Source organism: Thunnus maccoyii, chromosome 19 (assembly GCF_910596095.1).
Source record: "Thunnus maccoyii chromosome 19, fThuMac1.1, whole genome shotgun sequence".
NCBI classification, from domain to species: Eukaryota; Metazoa; Chordata; class Actinopteri; order Scombriformes; family Scombridae; genus Thunnus; species Thunnus maccoyii.
The window spans coordinates 28,037,900-28,058,501 of record NC_056551.1 but is presented as its reverse complement, the minus strand read 5'-3'; the positions used below and the strand labels follow the sequence as shown (position 1 = coordinate 28,058,501).

Below are 20,602 nucleotides of genomic sequence, written 5' to 3'. Positions count from 1 at the left end.
TAATGAAAAGGATGAACTTATTATAACGTGCACAAAATATAGGCTACTCAAAATAATCACAGCGATCAGGTGTAAAACAGCGGTCAACAAAAAATATGACGACCCACTCACCCTCTGTCTCTTTCTTACCAGCTGGCATGCAGGTGAACAGGTGCTTATATTAACTATAGGATATCACCGCCCATATCCATGTGACCTGATTATCAATCACCGTGATCGTGCAATAATAAACAAACCAAAATAACCCAAAATATAAAACAAAAAATTACTACTTTGCAATTCATTCAAACTTGAAAATTAATCCATTCATGGCTCCTACACCTTATATGTTTATTGGTACATTTGTGACTTATATTTATTCTGTTAACATAAAAGATATAAGCTCCAATTCCTGTAACTCTTGCCTCTAAGAGTGGCCTTTCATCAGTAGGAATAGCATTTATTACCATTTGATATTCTTTATAAGTGACAGAACAGGTTTTAGATCTGAGAAATTCTTCATAACTGAAAATTTGAGCTTCATCATTTTGTAGGTCTGCAAGATAAATTATATTTCTGTCAATCCAGTGTTGTAAATATAGTTTATTCTTTATGGTTATATATTCATTGTTCCATATAATAGATGGAAAGATTATGGACAAAGCATAATTTTGCTGCTGTTAGAACTTGTTGATAAAATTTCAACAGCCTTTTTGGTAATTTTGTTTCAATATAATTACACAGTAATATAAATTGTAGGCCTCCCATTTTTCCAAAAATATTCTGTGATATGAAGTACCGCTTTCAAATATTCTTTAATCCATTTTAATTTGAAGGTTTAGTTCACATCCATAACGTCCAGTAACTCAATGCAAGCTTCACACTTTGGACCTGCTAAAATCTCCTTTTTTAAATCATGGCTTTTATTTCTCAAAATAAAATTAATTAGGGAGGGATTGTTAGATAAAGAAAGAGAGGGTGATAAACAAATCAAAATAGATTTTTGGAGATATGGATTCCAAGGTATTTAGTACTTTAAAAAAAAAACTGGCATATTACACATTGAAGTTTGTTCAGTGTTATAAAGACTTAAAATTTCATCTTTTGATATATTAACTTTAAACCTGATGCCAGAGAGAAGGAGTTTATAATGTTGATTGCTTTCTCAATCTGATGTTTTTTTTAATTAAAAACAGGACAGTGTCATCAGCCAACTGAGTTATTCTAATCTCTCTCTCAAAAATCCTTAAATCTTGAAAATGATGGCAATGAAAAATATGTATTGAGAGCAATTCAACAACTATAAAGAAATGGAGAACTAGGGCAACCAGCAAACTGATCTGTGAACTGGAAATCTTTTAGCTTTATTTGGAAATAGCATGAAACAGCTACTGGTGTCTTTATAAAGCATTCTAACATTGGAGATGAATGTTTTACCAAAGCCAAAAGTTTGAAGTGACCTAAATAGGAACTGATGCTCCGCTGTGTGGAATGATTCCACATAATCAGAGTAATCTATTAGATCAAGAATTAGCCTAATATTACAACTTATATATCGATTAGTCATGAAACCGGTTTGAGTTTCATTTATTATCTCATTTAAACCTTTTCTTAAGCATCTAGCAAAAATTAGTGAGAGTATTTTATAGTCTACATTTAGTAATGTTATTTGTCTCCAGTTAACCAACAAAAGATGATCTTTGTTATGTTTGGGAAGCAGTGTTATAATGCTCTCTTTATTTTCTATACATTCCTTTAACATATTGAAAAGCGAAGAGTTTCAGTTATATTCCAAAAACAAATATAAAATTCAACAGGGAGACCATCCACTCCCAGTGATTTTCATTTTTTCATTTTGTTAACAGCTTGAAGTATTTCAGATTTAGAAATAGATTTATCACTAATTCAAATTCATTTGATATTTGTGGAGTGATTTTTCTTACAGTATTCTCTGTAACTCTGTTTGGTTATATTTGGAACTATATAAATCAGAATAAGATTGAAATGATTGATTCGCTACATGTGAAGGATTGGACTTTATAGTTATCTATCTTTAAAGCTGCAATATTATTTGTCTTATAATTTCTTTTTTCCAGTGCAAAAAAATAGCTTGTATTTTCTTTCCTTCTTCCAACCATTTTGCTGTAAAGTGTATAAAGGCTCCTTTGGTCATATTAATATATAATTGATCTTCTTTCAGGCTTGTCAATTTTTATTCTTCCTCTACTGTAATATTTTTTTTGTTTATTAAGGTGTTTAGTTCTTTAATAGTTTATTTTTCTTTGATATTATTATTATTTTATTATTATTTTTCATTTCTTTACTATATTTAATAGCCTGTTCTCTGAATTTTAAATTTGAAAAATTCCCATTTTTGTACAATTTAATTCACTGCGATTGAAAATGTCTCCAGCAATTGCTTCCACCAATTTGCAGAATGTTTCATCTTTCAGTAGATAACAGTTAAGTTTCCAATAATCACTTGTTTTTTGTCGTCAGTAGTCTCAACCTAATGAGAAGCTCCATCTCCTCTTCTGACCCTTAAATATCATAATAACATGAACAAACACTATTGCATGGCCTAACATTACTGTAATGTGAAATGGTGTTCAAAACAGCATCATTCAGTAACATGGGTAGTTCAAAACGCAATAATGAAGAAAAAAAACAAAACAAAAATTGACATGATTACTCTGATTATCTGGATATTGTTACCTGCACTTGTAGATTGTTTGCTCAGACATTCTTTCTGTTTGTTCCAATCACAAACATCTGTTTTTTTAAAATTTATTTTTATTTATTTTATTTATTGCAAAACTCAACAATATGAAACATCAATAAACAAATGTGCCAAGGGTTGAAGGGTAAATAAATTATATAATGAAAGAAGAAAAAAGAAAAAAAAGGTTCAGCAGTTCAGGCAATTTTACAATTTACACATATTAAGAGATTTTAAGGCTTTGGGGTTTATAGAGTGCTGAACAGTTTGTATGTATTTTTGCAGTTAATTTATAAAAACTTTTGGTTCGCTGTTATAAAATGTACATTTGTGAATGTGACATTTTGCTAAGATAATAAAAAGATTTATAATGTCATGCTGTTCTAATATCATTCTTGTTCTGAACTGCAGACGTTATAAGAACCAAACAGCACATCTTTGTATAGTAATGAACAGAAATGTTATAATGAGCAGACCGGGCAAATGATTAATTATTATTAAAAGGACAGTGAACATCTGTTTTAAATACTGTAAATCAGCAGCTAATTGATGTCATAATGGAAATAATGAGAAACCGTAATGCACGGTGGGTAATCTGCAGCCCTGAGCGACCATCGTTGGTCACTTGTCCCCTCAGCCCTCGAACCTTCGAGCAAGTTCTCTTGAGTTTGTGAGAGAATTGGAACAACACTTATCATGGCAGCTGCTATTTCCCCAAAGGGAAGTGGTGAGGGGAAGTCCAGCAGAACGTGTTTAATGACCAACGGAAAGCAGCGCTGTTTATATCAAGTGTGTTTCTTTCATGCAAAACAAAGAACTGGAATATTTGTGTAACACTGTTGTGATAATAAGACAATTCTATAAATATGAATGCAGATATTTGAAGGCTTCCCTGCAACGCTTTCAGCCTTTCAAACTGATTCAAGACTTTTTTTAAATTTAAGTTTTGCATGAAATCATCTTTATTTAAAACTACAGTGTGAAAATGCTTTAACATTACGTGAACATTTACCAGTATACAATAGGCTACATTATGTAAACCTCCCCTCCACACACACACACACACACACACACACACACTTATTTATTGATTTTATTTTTATTTTTGTTTTGTTGCATATGTGTTAAGTTACCATAATTTATTTTTATCATTATTTCTTGTGTGTTTTATTCAGTTGCAGGTGTTTGTTGGTATGGTTTATTAAAAAAATTAAATAATTATAATCCCGTTTATATAACTATGTGTCATCACTTAAAAAACATCCTCTGTTCAGTTCCCTACTAGAAATATTTAATTTTTGATCTCGGCTTTTGTTGTGAGAACCTGGCTGCAGCAGTAGTGGAAAGTAACTAAGTACATTTATTCAAGTACTGTACTTAAGTACAGTTTAGAGGTACTTGTGCTTTACTTGAGTATTTCCATGTGATGCTACTTTCTACATTTCAGAGGGAAATATTGTACTTTCTACTCCACTACATTTATTTGACAGCTTTAGTTACTTTTCAGATGAAGATTTGACACAATGGATAATATAACAAGCTTTTAAAATACAACACATTGTTAAAGATGAAACCAGTGGTTTCCAACCTTTTTGGCTTTTGACGTCTTACAAAAAGCAGTGTGTAGTCGGGGTCACATTTCACATGTCTATGAGTTGTTAACAGCTCCACCAAATAGTGATTTTTCCCTCTAAACTTCTCACATGCTTTCATTTCAATAAATGTTCAAATGATCCAATATTTCAGCAAAAATCAAAGATTAGAGAAAAAGTCCAAAAACTGAAAACAGATTTGTGTATCAGAACTTTGTTTTTTCTTCTTTCCTCTCCTATTAATGGTGTGTGTTTTTTAACCCTCACAGAACCACTAAAGGTGTTTTTTTGTTTGTTTTTTGTTTTTTCAGGGGAAGCTTCGGGTTGTGAAGCACCATTCTATGTATTGTATTTTCACTTAATTTTAGTTTAGTAATATTATGAAGTTTACGCACAATAATATATCAGTCAGAGGGACCAAATCACTACTTTTACTGCAATACTTCAACTACATCAAGCTCATAATACTCATGTACTTTTACTGCAGTAGATTTTTCATGCAGGACTTTTTACTGAAGTAAATGACCTGAATACTTCTTCCAAGTATTCCAGTTGTCTCTAAAGGACTCTTAGAGCTTTAGAACAAAACTTAATTGTCCTGCAGAGAGGGACACTGTTGTATCTCACCACAACACAAAGCAGCACAACATACATGTGCAGAGTGAAAGCAGCAACAATACATCATCTAGAACAAGTATAAAACAGCACAGTACTCACGTAAGAAGAAAACAGCAGACCTGCAGCTAAAGTGTTGTCTGGACTTGGAATAAAACAGTTGTTGAACATTTGTGAGCTAAAAGTTTCCTGCAGCGCCTCCCGGAGTTAAAGTGTCAAACTGATGAAATAAAGGATCTGACAGGATGTTTAACTTCCTCTCCTGTTCAGCTAAAGGACCATGATGTTAAAAACTCTCAGTCAGGGATTTGTAAACTGTTTCTAAGACTGACTGAATCACTTGGAAACTATATTTTTCCAGAGAAGCTCAGTTGATGATCCTAAAACTAGTGTTGCAAAGAATGTTTATTTTCATCATAAATAATGAGGAAAATAATCTTAAAAAAAGTATTTTCTCAATTAAATGATTTATTGTTTAATCTATAAAACATCAGAAAATTGTAAAAATGCCAATCTCAATATCGCTAAGGCGACGTCATCAAATGTTTTGTCTTGTCCGACCAACAGTCCAAATTCACAAAATATTCAGTTTACAGTGATATAAACTGTCGGGTTGGTTCTTTGTCGTCACGCCGCTCAGAATGAAACATGAGGATTTAATGAAGATTTATGAATGTTAAATAGATTTCTTTTGTGTTTTGTGTCAGTTTGTTGTTGGAGCAGCTGATATATTATTTTAAAGATGTTCAACATATAATCTACTCTTTGTATATTCTACAGGATCCGCTGGACAGATTTCTTGGAAAAAAAGCATTTAACAAGTGAAATCCTTTACACACATCACAGTATTATATGCAGGTGCATGCTGGATGAAGTCCTCATAATCAGCTGCCATGTAAAGTCTCTCTGGTTGATGATGTCCCTGCGGTGATGACAAAAGACACTCAAATTAAGGGACAAACTCACCTTCATTTTCACACATTAAGGTAAACTGTAATTTCACTGATTAATGAGACAGAGTTTACTGATTGCTCAACTCTGTGGAGAAAAACCTCTGAAAGGTCAGAACGGCTCAACTTAGAGGTGGATGGATGAGTTCCTCTGTGTGAAGGTTGCTGCTCTCTATAAGCAACCTGTAACAGCTGTGCACAGCAGAGGACCTGGACCTTAAAGCATCAGTGTTCACTACTCAGTAACGGGGTAGACTTACTGTTCTGATTATTCACAATTATCAGTTGGACAATCCAATATCAAGCAAGGAGGAATGACGACAGATAAATACACATATATAACGCATCTGGTCTGTGGGACGTGCATCAGCTGCCACATTGCAGCGAGGATCTGCTCGCTTTCCACAGTAGAGAGGACCAAGCAGCAGCTCCCACGTCTTGAGTCTGAAGTACCTTAAAGTGTCTCTGATGGCTGCTAGATGCTGCAACAGACTCTCATTCAAAAAGCATCAACTTCTCTCTAGCAATACTAAGTCAACGAGTCATTATAGTCTCATTCAGGTCCTCTAATAAGTGTGCTGGCGGTCATTTTGGAAATTATTGGTCCGTTAAAAAGATTTGAAGACTTATAGTAACTTTGATGTCTGCTGTGTGGGTGTTGATTGACGGCTGTGATTGACAGTTGTATCATCTGCTGCCCTCCCCGGCTCTCTGACTCGCACTGAGTCGGACTATTGTCACAATATATATTTTGAAGGTCTTGGCTCCAGACATCACACCTAGCTACGTCCATCTTTATGTACGGTCTTTGGTTTGAACGTACTACTGAAAGTACCGAGGAATGAGGAATAACATTTCATAGGCGAGTAGTGATTATACAACATTCTGCTGTCGCCAAAGTATTGAATTTAATTTACTGTTGTCACTTTGGAAGATGTGCTTGATCTTGGTGAATATATTGTGGAAACTCTCACTTCCCTCATATCTTTGATTGTGAGCAGCTTTCACAAATTGAGGCAACATCGCTCACATAATCAAAAAGTCCAAACTGTATATATGTATATATATACATATATATATATATCTGTGACTCACAGAGACACCAATGAGATTGGCCCTCTTAGGGGGTGTTTCCCAGCACTGGTTGTTGCTGCAATGGTACAGCAGTTAAGGGGGATTCCCACATGCAGGGGCCCCCCTCCTGCAACTAAGCAGGCGCTTAGTTTGCCTCTGCATCGGGCCGGTGTAGGGGTGATGGTGGGCTCTTTTGTGCTGCAAAATTACTAATTTCTAATTTTTCAGTCTTTGAAATTCACGGCTCAAGAGCGAGCAGTGTTACTACATCACACCAGAAAGTCAAATCAGATCATCAGGAAGCTTTAGCATGAGCCTACACTGAAGTGTGCTAAAGCTAAGCTAGAAACCTCCAGCTACTTTGTGAGGAAATCCAGAAATGATCTCATCGTTCTGAAACAGGCTGTTGAGTCTCAGCTGTGCAACAGCAGGTTCTTCTCACCCCTTCATAGACGCTATATACTGTCTTACATCTCCAGCTGCAGACATTAATGCAAGTAAACATGCTGCTGCACTCATTAGGTCTTATTCTGATTGGCTGGAGGTTAAGGATAATGTAGATTTTCCAGATTTTAATAATAATGCAGATTTTATGTAAATAGCTTCAGAAACAGCCTGCTGGAGGAATCTGAGCTGGAAGGAAAGATGAATTTAGACAAATCTAAACAACACTTGGTGAATTAAATGTCACAGATATGTTTAAAATAGACTGTTTATAAAAGTCAAAAAAGGCCAGAATACCAGAAGAAAACAGCTCTATAATGTAGTTTTCTTCCACAGTTATTCATATTTGCAGACAGACTTCTCTGTTGTGAATTTGTGAATAAAGTGCAAACCTGGATACAGCCAAATGCACACATGGGAGCCAACCAGTTTGTTTCCCCATAAGTAGCCATAAAAAAAATAAAAATAAACACATTTCAAAAGCATGTTGACATTATTTTTGACTGCAAAGAGGAATGATTAAATGAGATTTTTGGAGCCAGAAGTGACCTTTTGGATGAGAAGGTGGAGCTGACCCTAACGCTAGTGGCTTGCTTGGTTAGCATGGTGCATTTACAGTCTATGGTTAACTCTAATAATGTTATGCTAATGCATCATCACTGGCAAAACTGGTCTAAAACCATTAAAACAAAATGTACGTACCAGAAAAACTGAACATCCGACTCCTCAGAGGGTCTTTCAGTACAACCAAACACTGAACAAGACTATTTTAGGTGACTGAAATGTTACAACTAACTCTCATGAACTGAAAACACATGGTTACATTAGACTGTACAGGTAGTGGGTACCAAGATGGGTAGAGACCTGTCTTCAACCTTGTTACTTGTATATGAGCGAGAGGGCACTGTCTAGCTCTTTAAGGAATGTCAAACAATGACAATTTTTCTGCCAAGATCAGTTAAATGTGGCATCAAGAACTGAAAAAAGTTTCTGTCTGATTAGGTATTCATTTTAAGTCATATTTACCAACAATGATCCAGAAACAGAAAAAAACTGAGCAATACCTAACCAACATTGTCACCATGGTAGCAACTTGTCAATCATGACATAGCCACACCCTAAAGCATATTTAGGGTCTATTTTACTCTAAATGGGACCATAATTTAAAAAATGAACATCATGCTGTATTGAATAAGACTTGGAACTAGTGATTGAGACCATAAACTCATCAGGAAAGTGTTTACTGAGGTAATAAATCAAGTGGGGAAGTTGGGTCATTTTCTCATAGACTTCCCTACAATCAGACCCCTATTTGGAGCCAGTGGAGTCGCCCCCTGCTGGCCGTTAGAGAGAATGCAGGTTTAAGACTCTTCTCCATTGGCTCCACTTTTCAGACCCGCTTTCTTAGAACTGAAGAAAGTCCAGTTGCCCTCGATTCAACCCTGCTTGGGTAACAGGAGTTTGTTTTGATGAGATAAATTCTTGCACACAGAGTGGACTGTGAATAAACAGTGTGAGGAAGTGAGACTGATAGTAAGAAAAGCAAACATGGCGGCACCAGAGGAGCTAACTTCTGCTTTCCTGGGGTTGCATTTCGCTTCAGGCTCATTAGATAGTGTCTGATGGTTTTGATTGATAATTTTCTCTCCCCTACTCTATCTCTTTCCTTCCCCCAGCTCGCTGTTTGCCTGCACACACACACACACACACACACCACACACACACACACACACACACACACACACAACAAACAGGTGTGAGAGAGCATACAGTGTGTGCGATAAGGGAGCAGCAGGTTGGTGTTGATTCAATAAGAAAGCTATTTTCTCTCCTTCTGCATCTGGGCTGGAAACAATCAGTCTTCAGGGTGATGTTCCTCTTACCCCTATTGATTTTATATGTGTGTGTGTGTGTGTGTGTTCGTGTGTGTGTGTGTGTGTGTATGTTTGTGTGTGTGTGAGGAACCACCAAATAATCCTCATCTATCCCCTCATTCCTCCCTCTCTGGTCCAGCTGAGTTACCTATACAATTGCAGAGGGGGAAATCAATGACTATCCCTACACACACGCACACACACACACACACTAATACACACATACATACATATTGTACTCATACACAAACTATCAGACTGGTACAATAAGCTCGACAGAGCAGAGCGTGGTCGATGGTTGTATGTACAGTATGTGCTGCTGCTGCCTGCTGGTTACTTAAGATTTTGCGGATATATTTCAGTTTTCCAGCTTTCTACACTGTCTGAGCTGAACATCCAGAGATGAAGGTTTGGTTTTTAGATGTTGGGGGTCAGAGGTTCCTTAACTACAAAATTCTTGACTTTATTCATTTATTCATCAGGCACAACACACGTTAATTAACACCTTCAGCAGTGACTGTGACACATGATTTGCTTTAACATTCCTGCTCATTCTCAGTCAGATCTGAACACCACAGATATGATACACATATTTTTAGATTCAGTTTGACTTACACTTACACATATCACTATCTCTGATGTCCATCACAAATTAAAATCCATAAATCTGCTTAAAAATCATAGAAAAAAAGATGCTCCTTGTAGAGGTGTGCCCGAATACAAATACATTATTCGGCAAAGCACAAATAGTGGGTTTTTTTTTTTTAAGGAATATTTATTTCATACAAATATTTAAAAAAAATATTTGTTTTCAGGAAGAAAAATAAACCATGTCAAACACCAGAGTGCAGGTCGGTTACATCACTATCTCAGTGTCTCTCCTCTGCTCCGCTGTGACGTCTATCAGCAGGTCTCAGTGAGGGGACTCACATCCACCTGCTACATGACGCACATTTCCTAAGTTGGACATCAAGTTTTCTTCAGTATCACAGTAATCCAGTGACAGTTGTCTGTACATTCATGTTACACTGCAGACAGAGGCTGCTAACAGCTAATTCAGCAGACTTTTAATTGTGTCTCTTACTTTGAAAAACCCGTGGTGCAGGGGTCAAGGTGGATTTATGGTTCTCCAGGCTTCATGTAGGTGAACGTGCACCAGGTCTCGCTCAGAGAGTTTGTGCGGCTGTTTCTTTTATAATGTGTGTCATGTTTATGTGTTTTTTTTCATCTCAGTGTCTGATCCGCCTCCTGACAGCAATTGTTGAGATTTGGCTGGTGTTTACGTCGCCTTCATAACACCCTTCTCTGCGTAGGCTCATAGAGACGTTTACAGTCGTCTTCAGAGGAGCATAATTCCAGCATAAAGAGGTTACATAAAGTACACACGACCTCCTGCGCTGGCAGTAAATGTTGACATCAGGTGTTAATTATGTGCTGCAGAATCATCCAATATGATCATCAAGTTTGACTGATATAAAATGTTCTTTATAAAGTTTATTATAATTATTTTATTAGTCAACACACGCAGCCCTGTCTCCTAGAAGTTATGTTTGTAGACTACTGAATTGTTTTCCTAATTATGTTGCGTTTGCAATGCAATCAGGTGAGTGAAAGATGGTGGTTTCACTTACAGGTTAATAAACACATCGTCTCTCAACTCACCATGATCTTCCTCTAAACTTAACTGAGTCTAAACACAACCAGAAAAAGTTTAATGATGCTGTAGTCGCTACTAGCAGATACTGTGCATCAGATATTTTGGTGGAAAAAGAAATAACTATGTTGTCTCTGAACATTTCACTCATAGGTTCAGTATCAACATGTTTGCAACTTAACAAATATGTTCTCCTGATGTTAACAGAAAACATAATTCTTGCATCATTACATTTCTAGCAAAACATATTTGCTTTCCACTTTAGTCTATGTTCATATACGATCTAATATAAAGATAATTTATACCAGACAGAGTTGATACTCGAAACACATCACGGCTCAAAACTCTGAAATACAAATTCACATTTACTAAAGTTACATTCAGGCATTAAAAACTGCACGTCTCCATAAACCTGTGTGTGTGTGTATGTTTCTGCATGTGTGTGTGTGTGTTTCTGCATGTGTGCGTGAGTTTGTGTGTGTGTGTGTGTGTGTGTGTGTGTGTGTGTGTCTCCTTCAGCTCCAACGAGTGACTAAAGAAGGACAGCCCTCATTACGGTCAACAAGTGAGATATGCAGAGCGAGCTCTGATCCTCTCTCTAATTCACAGTTTTAATCAGCTCAATCAATCTTCACCCCTGTCCCCGCTCTCCATATTAAACACACACACACACACACACACACACTCTCTCTCTCTCTCTCTCTCTCTCTCTCTCTCTCTCTCTGTCTGTCTCTTTACTTCCTCCTCCTTCGCTCCTCTCTGCTGTCTGCTGGAACATTTATTTGCAGCTACTTGACTCCCCCCTCCAGATGAGCTGGTCTACAAGCAGGCTAATAAAGCGGCTAATTGTCTGGTTGTCAGGGCGGGATTGATTTGTCTGTTTCAACACTGATAACACAAGCAATCATCTCTCTCTGTGAAGCCTCCGCACACTATGTTGCTCTACCGTAACTGCTGACATTTGACAGCCAGCAGTGTGTGTGTGTGTGTGTGTGTGTGTGTGTGTGTGTGTGTGTGTGTGTGTGTGTTGAGGAAAGAGACAGTAGAGAGATGTACAGGCTTCTGCAACAAACTTATGATGACTACAAGGACAAATGAAGGTTTTCAGTACTTCTTGTTTATCCCCAAAAGACTCAATGAATGACAGGCAACATGATGAGAAAACAAACATACATGAGGCGGAGAATCATGATGAAAAGGCTGAAAGATGACAGCAAGACAGACGAACACACAGAGGAGGGAGGAGAAGCGTTATGTTTATATAGTTTGTTCATAATCATAATCGCTGCCTAGATTATGTTCAGTGGTGACGTTCTTCTGAAAGGTGGAGCTTCATGTCTGTAAGTTGACAGGAGGCGGTTGGGGTGGATGTACAAAGCATCAGTAAAAGTTTACCTGCAGTAAAAGAAAAAAACATTCATTTTTCTCATAGAAGGTGTTTGTGATTCTCAGTTCTCTCAACATGAAACTCCAGTTGAATCATCAGAGCAAAAGATGAACAACTGGTTCATTGATAAAAAAAAAAAAAATTCAAAGGCCTGTAGATATAAAAACTGAAGGAGAGAAGTCAACTACGACTACCAAGGTGCATTTCAGCAGGAAATATCCAATCACAGATCTGAAAGATAAAGATTACCATGTTGAGAAACTGATTTTACAATCTGCTGATTAATTCTGGGTCTGTTTTGGATGAATTGAGTTACCATGGCGATGTGTTTTGTTCTAATTTGCAACAATGAAATGTTTTGAATTTGCTATCATTATGATTCACATCTCTGTGCAACGGCTGCTGAGGCTTATGGGTATTGTAGTATTGCAGTATGAGCCATGACAAACATGATTATCTCAGAGATGAAGTTGAAATCATTTGAAACTGGTGGTCATAACATAAACTCATCATATCCTGTATATGAAACTGGACAGGTGTGACGTCACCAACTGGTTTACATTGGAGCCAGTATGAAGCCCAGAGTTGCAGCTTCTGGTCGGCGCCATCTTTTCCATTTGGAGCCAGGCGCTTCCAAATAAGGAGTGCAGGGTTTTGCCTTTCACGCTCTGGAAACACGCACTGCTACCTCAGATCCAAGCTAACGCTAGCTCACTGTGAACACCGAGTGCTGCACACTAGGGCTAATGTTAGCTACTTAAGCTAAATTGCACTAACAGGGCAGGTATCATAATCAAGTAACATTCAACTCAGTGAAATATTACGACAATAGTCCGACTCAGTGCGAGTCCTGGAGCTGAGGAGAGCAGCAGGTGAGCCAACTGTCAATCACAGCTGTCAATCAACACCCACACAGCAGACATCAAAGCTTCTATAAGTCTTCAAATCTTATTAATGGAGTAATAATTCCCTAAATGACCACAAACACACTTATTAGAGGACCTAAATTTAGAGATTGAGACCATAATGACTTGTTAAAAACAATAATTGACTCAGTATTTCTCGAGAACTTCAGCCTTAAGACATGGTAGATGCAGCTTAAAGCTATATAATCATTACATTATCTAGGATAGGCCTGAATTTCTATATTAAGTAATATTGAGGATGAAAATGCAGTTCTGTTTTCCAAGCAGACAGAAATAAGCTAATTTTGAGCAGAGAAAAGCAGTTTTTACCCACAATATGTGTATTATTGGAAAAATCACCTGTATTTACATCATATGCCAACATAGACCTGTGTGATTATGTGTACAGTGTAAAAACTTTTAGTGTGTCGTTGCTCTTTAAATCAGTTTTTAGATCTGGCTCAGAAAGCAGCACTTATGTGTGTATAAACAAATGTGTATAAAATCTCACCTCGATTTTATCTGGATATGAGACACTTAAAATGACGTGTAAATGTGATTTTGAATGAGGATTTCTTATTTCTGTAACAGAACCTGGAAGATAGAGTTTCACTTTAGCTCTTTATTGTATTTCGTTAGCGCTAGGCTAGCAGTTTCACTTTGCTTCCAAAGCTAAGCTCGGCTAAACATGTCTCATCTCTGGAGGTCAAACTAATATCAGTATTCTTGTCTGAATGGGGATAAAACAACAGACAAATATCCTAAAATATCAGAAGAGTCCTTTGAGATCTGCTTTGCGGTGTGGACTGGCCTCCATTAACACAATCTTCTTCTTGCTCAACATGCATCATTTTTATTGATCTCTAAATGATGCTACTGTTAACGAGGAATGTGTTTGTCTTTATTATTTCTCCTCCCCTCCATCGCTTTCACTCTCGGCGTATTTCCTCTCTGTTCACTCTCTCCCTCCCTCCCTCTGTTTTTCTCTCCATGCTTATCTGAGCCTGACAGGTACTTCCACACTAGAGCTTCAAATTGTTACGCTCCTCTATCGAATATAATCAAACACACTCCAGTATAAACAGCTTATGCACATTGTCTCTCTGCACAAACACAGAGGAAAATACACACACACTGTGATTTGTTGTAGGATGTGTCAAAAGGTGGAAAACAATTGTTCTTAAAAATACGGGATAAGCAGGCAGGGTGATGTAGAGCAGCAGTGTGGGAGTCTGTGGATGAACTGAGACGTCACACCTGCGAGACGACTCCTGTTGACTTTGTGAAGACAATTAAAGAGAGAGAAAGAGTTTGCAGTGCTGATGAGTTGTAAGGTTGATTGGTTGCTTATGGCCAAAAGTGTGAGTCACTGCAGCCTGGTTTCCATTCAAATGTAGCGCAAATTTGAACCGAATCTGCAGAAAATTGGATAAAGAAAATCAGATTTTAAGCGGTCCAGGTATCATCGGATAATTCGTAATTCATTTGTAATTCAAAAACCAAAAAATGGTAAATCTGTTATAATATATAATAATGTGTGCTATGGACAAAGAAATGAAGTGTATGAAATATATGAAGGTGACAAGAGAATAAATTGAACATAAATAATTAATAAATAATTACATTATGTAACAGTGGAGGTTGAATAAAATGCACAATCTAAAGTCCAGTTTGATGAAAATTACGACAGTGTAGTTCAGTTTTATAACCTCGTCCTCATCCCAGCTGTCCCTGGTGTCTTTACCATAGCAACGGTCGCTGAGGATCATGGGTAGGCTAATGTAGCCGCTTCCGCTATCGTACAAAACTGACAAATATACTTGATTTCTAAACCAAAATTGCCCGGCCTTTTGAATTTGGTTTTCTGGATTTTTGTTGGGAAACAAAAAAGGAATAGATCACGTGACTTCCGTTTTTGGTTTCAAACACAAAAACAAATTGGCTTAATGTCCGCAGACCTGTTCGATATTCAATCCAAAAAGGAATAACGATAAAACGAATCAGCAAAGACCAACAACGGGCCGGCTTTGATTGGTTTTTCGTTATTTGATTCTGACACCAAAAACGTTTTTTTTGTTTTTTGTTTTGAAACAAATAACAGATTTACCGTTTTTTGGTTTTTGAATTACAAATGAATTACGAATTATCTGATGATACCCGGACCGACCCTTATGCATATTTCTATCCACTGCTGTTACAACAAGGACACAATGAGATGACGTCATTAAAAGAGCGTCAGTCAAAGCTCAAATGATGGAAAACATGATGGAAATATGACGTTTCTGTTAGTTTCATGTATTGATGTGAGGAAGGTTACAGTCTCCTCAACATTGCTCCACACTGATGTTTTCAGCTCTTCAGAGACGTTTAAGTCACATTATTCATGTACATTTACATTTGATTTTTATCCACCTAGCTGCTGTTACACCTCAGACAACAGGAAACACTTTTTATGGATATGTTTGTTATTTTTTCCCAAATGTTTCTGTGTTTTACAATCTGCTTTTCATTTCTGGGTGTTCTGTGATATATGAACGCTTCTCACACTTCCCACAACTCTATTTTTTTGAAATGAGAATACAGAATCAGGAAAAACACTTCACAACTCTATTGCTAGTAAAGTGCAACACACATCTGCGGCGTATAATGTGTGCAAAAACACCAGCACCAGTTTTCTATTAAAGCCTGCATACCGGCAGCAAACTGACACGTGTCAATCGCAGCAGGATACAAACTGTCCTGTTTTCCCAGCATCGACGTACACTAAACCCCCCCAGAGCTGTAATTTCATCACCTTCGCTCATCGATGCATCACCGCTACTGTGCTGCAGCTGCCCAACACTCACGGACACACGTGCAGAAACAGCTTTTATCAAGACATCAACTTATCCACCTCAGACAAGAGTAAAAACTTCTTTGTGTTCAGTTTTTCAGTGTTTCCACTTTGGCTTTTTTATTTGCAAATTTGAATAAAAACTGGACATTTAAGAACTGTTTTGATGGCAGATCCTGTGTGATTAACCGGGGAGCATCTCCATGTTTAAACACCATGTGACACATTATCATTGAGCAGGCTGTAAAGTTAATTATAAGATAAGTTTGGTCTCTTTTCATGTTTGTGCAGTGTCCCTTTAACAATCAAAACATATGTTTACCTGTAAAGAAGGAAAAGCCAGATTTTAACCCTGAAACAGGCTGGACTGGGATGAAACTCTGTCGGATCAGTTGTTGTTTGACATTCAGTTCGTCACAACTTCGGATGATGGGTTGGTGTCTGGTCGGTCAGAAAGTCTGTCTGTAGTTTGAGCAGCTCTGACGTCAGATTTCCAACATGGCTGTTGTTATAAACTGTGATGAGCTTGTTTTAATGCAGTTGGAGGATATTTGAGACGTTGTGGTGTAACTGTCGTCTCACTGAAATCAGATTGTTGCATCTTACAGACATTTGTGGCTCCATGTTTTTCTTCTTACTTTCTGTTCAGAGCAGAACTGAACCTTTCTCTCCTTTGTCATCATCGTCTTATTTGGATAAACTTCATTGATCAGTGTACAAACCGTCTGGACAGCGTGAGAATAAAAGTCGCAGGTTCTGTTCATGCAGAGAGGAAGATCAAAACACAACGTACACGATTCATAAAAAGGCACAGTGTCTGCTCAGTGTAAGAATACTACACCAGCAGCTCTCCTGCCTTTATAGTTGTAACTGTGGATAATGGGTCCATCATGCTGTACACACCATCCATGGTAACTTCATCAGACCAGAAAAGCTTTTTTATTTTTTTTTTTTCAGTCACGTTTCTGAACCTGCTGCAAACGTCGTTGCTGGTTTACATGGACAGGAGCAGCACCCAGCTGGTTCGGCCTGTATGGACTCTGTGCTGTGCAGCAGGGAATCAATGAGAGGTATAACGGCAGCAGCGGGAGGTGGTGGTGGTGGTGGTGAAACCTTAAGACTGACAAGAGAGGTCACTTTTGATCCTGACTCAGATTACAGGGTATCTTTGTAGAAAGACACCTGATACACAGACTTATTTTACACCCATTCTGACTCCTTAAAGGAAAAAATTCATGATGATTTCTTCATACTACATCATCTACATCATCATCTATGTTGTAGAAATGTGCAATTATTCCTGAAATTGGTGCCCTATGACTAGAGAAAACTGAGAAAAAAGCTGTAGATTCCCCATACCGCTCTTAGAGGTGAGCTACTCATGATATGTTTAGGACCAGCTGAAGAAAGTGAGCAGTTATATATCCTTACTGAGGCTCATTTACAAAACATTTTTCCTCATCGAGTCTGGATATATCATATCAATGTTTCTAACCCTAATCTGTTTTGGACAACGATGAACCGGAGGGAACTGTGTTCAAAGCTGGATGCAGCTCACACAGTTCTGTACTCTGTATTCAGAGTTGGCAAAGTCTGATATAATATTCTGTCAGAAAACAAAGTCAGGTTTACAAAAGCACCGCAAAGTTTGTTGCAGTGCAGCGTTTTCAGTCTGTCTCCGTTCTCTCTGACCGTCTTCACCAGGCAGCTGATGGTGCAGCCGCCTCTCACCTGACTGACGCTGTTACAGCTCCTGTGGTCACTTCCTCCCACATACACTTTTATCTGATTCCACAGCACTATTATCAGCCTCATAAATTGTAGTAGTTGCGCCACATCTCTGCTCCAACATTGTATTATAAAGCTAGTTGAGTTTTTTGTGTTGGATTCAGCTCTTCTGGATGAATCACAGAGAAACTCAACAGTCCGGTGGTCACTTCATCTTCCAGACTCTTGGACAGGAGACACACATTTTAGTGTCCTTGAAGGCACCACAACAGAAAATCCACAAACATAGTTTGTAGCAAAATGCACCATCCAGCTAATGAGTGGGGAGCTCTGGGTGCAGGCAACATGGAGGGAAGTTAGACATTGTTCATTTGCATATATGACCCACATTGTACTGATACAGTGCTGGTTAAAATTTCACTGTAAGTCATCTCGCCCAGCACACATGTATGGAAGTGTATTTGTGTCTGAATTATGAGCACAAACAAAACTTTTTTGCATGCATGCGTAATATTTTGTAGAGAATTGATCACGTAAAAGCTCCAGTGGGACTTCAGTCCCTGCTGGTCAGTGATTTTAATCCAGACTCTCTCTCTTTGTTTGTGGCTCATTTTTCAGCTCCACCCCGGTTATGACTTCATACATGCTTTACAAACCTGCAGCTCAACTGACACAACAATCTCATTTGGACCCATAAAACGAATCAAAAATAGAAAACAGAACCGCGCTCGAGATACGAGTCGCAAATCAAGCGGGTCCAGCCGTCTCTCTGCAGGTCTACTGACTCCCCCGAGACCCTGTAAGGACCAGGAGACACCATCCACCGTTATACAGTCATTACATTACTGAGCCACACAGAAGCAGATGGCTACATCACTGACTCATTAACTTTTTTCCAGCAAAGCATTGAAATCCAATTTTGATATGAGAGCCTTATTAGGAGAAGAAAAGCATGTTATTTTGTGGGCAATTACTAGAAAGGAGGACACAAACAGGGCCGGGTGATGCTAAAGCACATTTCAGAGCAGAAAACAAAAGAATAAAATTAGTGAAGATATTAGAGACAGGGGAGAAAACATCCCAGCACACTAACAAACACTAACTCCTCTGGTGAAGTTCGTGTGTTTGTGCAGAATGAAGAATCTCTACAGAGATTCACAGTTTAAGCTTTAATCTGAGTATTTAATAAGTTTGTTATTGTGAGATGAAGACAAAGCGGGATTTGTGTGTAAATGAGGTGAATGAAAAATGTGTGTATGTACTTTAAACTGCTTGTGCGGTTTAATCTGAGTGTAACACACCTGACACACCCTCACTGAACCAGAGTTACACCTCCCACAGAGACGAGGAGGACGGCAGTAAAGAGTTCTGGCTGATGTCTGCCGTCAAACTCAAACAAGCTTTAGTGGCGTTTTTCCTGACTGGCCTCATTAACAAGACCTGGACCCCCTCTGAAATGGACTCTGTCCCACCTATGGACACATTATACATTATACATACTGTATGTTATAAATATATATGTTATATTACTGTAAAGAACCCATCACACCCAACAATGGTGCTTTTATATGATTGCAATTATTTGTATTATTACATTTGCACATTCTCGACCAACACCTTGTACAATAAATGTTTTTATCTCAGCAGCTTTTCACTTAGAATATTTTTTACTATATTTTATGTTTTAATTGCACAGTTTTATTCATATATTTATAGGACCTGTCTTTTCTCTTACCTTCTATTCTTTGATTGTTACGCACCACAACACCAAAGCAAATTAATTATATGTGCAAACCTATTTGGAAATAAACCTGTTTTACTGTTCCTGATTCGGATGAGTATGGATGATACTAAACCACACATTTCATCAGAAGATAATCATAAAAAGATAATATCTTAAACCTTAAATCTGTATATCTCAATATCACAAAAAAGGACGTAGTTACCGTGACGTCACCCGTTGGTTTCTGAAGAGCGGTTTTGAAGCTCAAAGCGAGCCGCTCCGGCCGTCGCCATCTTGGCAGTGCGTGACGCTGCCTAACTCCCAGCCAATCAAAAATGGGGCAAAGAGGCGGGCCGAATGGCTGAAACAAGCCACCTAGCGGCTGGCGGACCTGTCACTCAAAGCAGCCATGTCCTTCATTATGCATAACTTTACGGCTTAATGAAATTTAAACGCTTGAGTTATAAAAAAAATTCCCCCCCCGTACAGTTGTCATGAAAGAGGAAATTAGCTACAGAGACCAAAACCGTTGTTTGTACCAGGCTGTAAACATGTTTATTTCTGCTGTAAAGTTGGACATTTTAACATGGAGGTCTATGGGGATTGACTCGCTTTTGGAGCCTCAAGTGGCCATTCAAGGAACCATCCAAGGTTGTATTTTTCTTTATATTGTGACCCCTCAGTTTTGTCCTGGAGGTTGGGAATCACTGTCTTAAACAGCAAAATAAATAGATAAATAATTACAAGAACACAAAGTCAACTTCAACTTTAACTTTGTCTTGCAGCTTTGTGAAACATTGAACACACAGAGACTTAAACACACAGACTAAAACATACATGACAAAAAATTACCTACCTGTAAAGGAAAAGCTGTGAAAGCTTGAAACATGAAAATCCTGGAGGAAGTGTTGAGTTTCATTCATGGCAGCTCAGCATAATTTGGGGAAAATATAACATAAGCCTGTCCTAAATAAAAACCACTGAGGTAAAATATATATACTATCCTTATAGAATATAACAAACAAGACCAAACATGAAAGAAAATCCCTTTATATCTTGTTTTATGTTCATCCAATCAGGTCAGAAGCTCCATATATGTAGTTTACTGTCTGTGTTGTCTTGTAG

At 37.9% G+C, this 20,602-nt stretch overlaps 1 long non-coding RNA gene across 1 annotated transcript; it reads left to right on the top strand.

Moving 5' to 3' along the window:
- The first annotated feature begins 12,999 nt into the window (after positions 1 to 12,999).
- On the top strand, positions 13,000 to 19,357 carry LOC121886093. The gene is made up of 3 exons (XR_006092675.1): positions 13,000 to 13,160; positions 16,984 to 17,096; positions 19,096 to 19,357. It is a non-coding gene; the product is annotated as an uncharacterized LOC121886093 (long non-coding RNA).
- Positions 19,358 to 20,602: the final 1,245 nt, after the last annotated feature.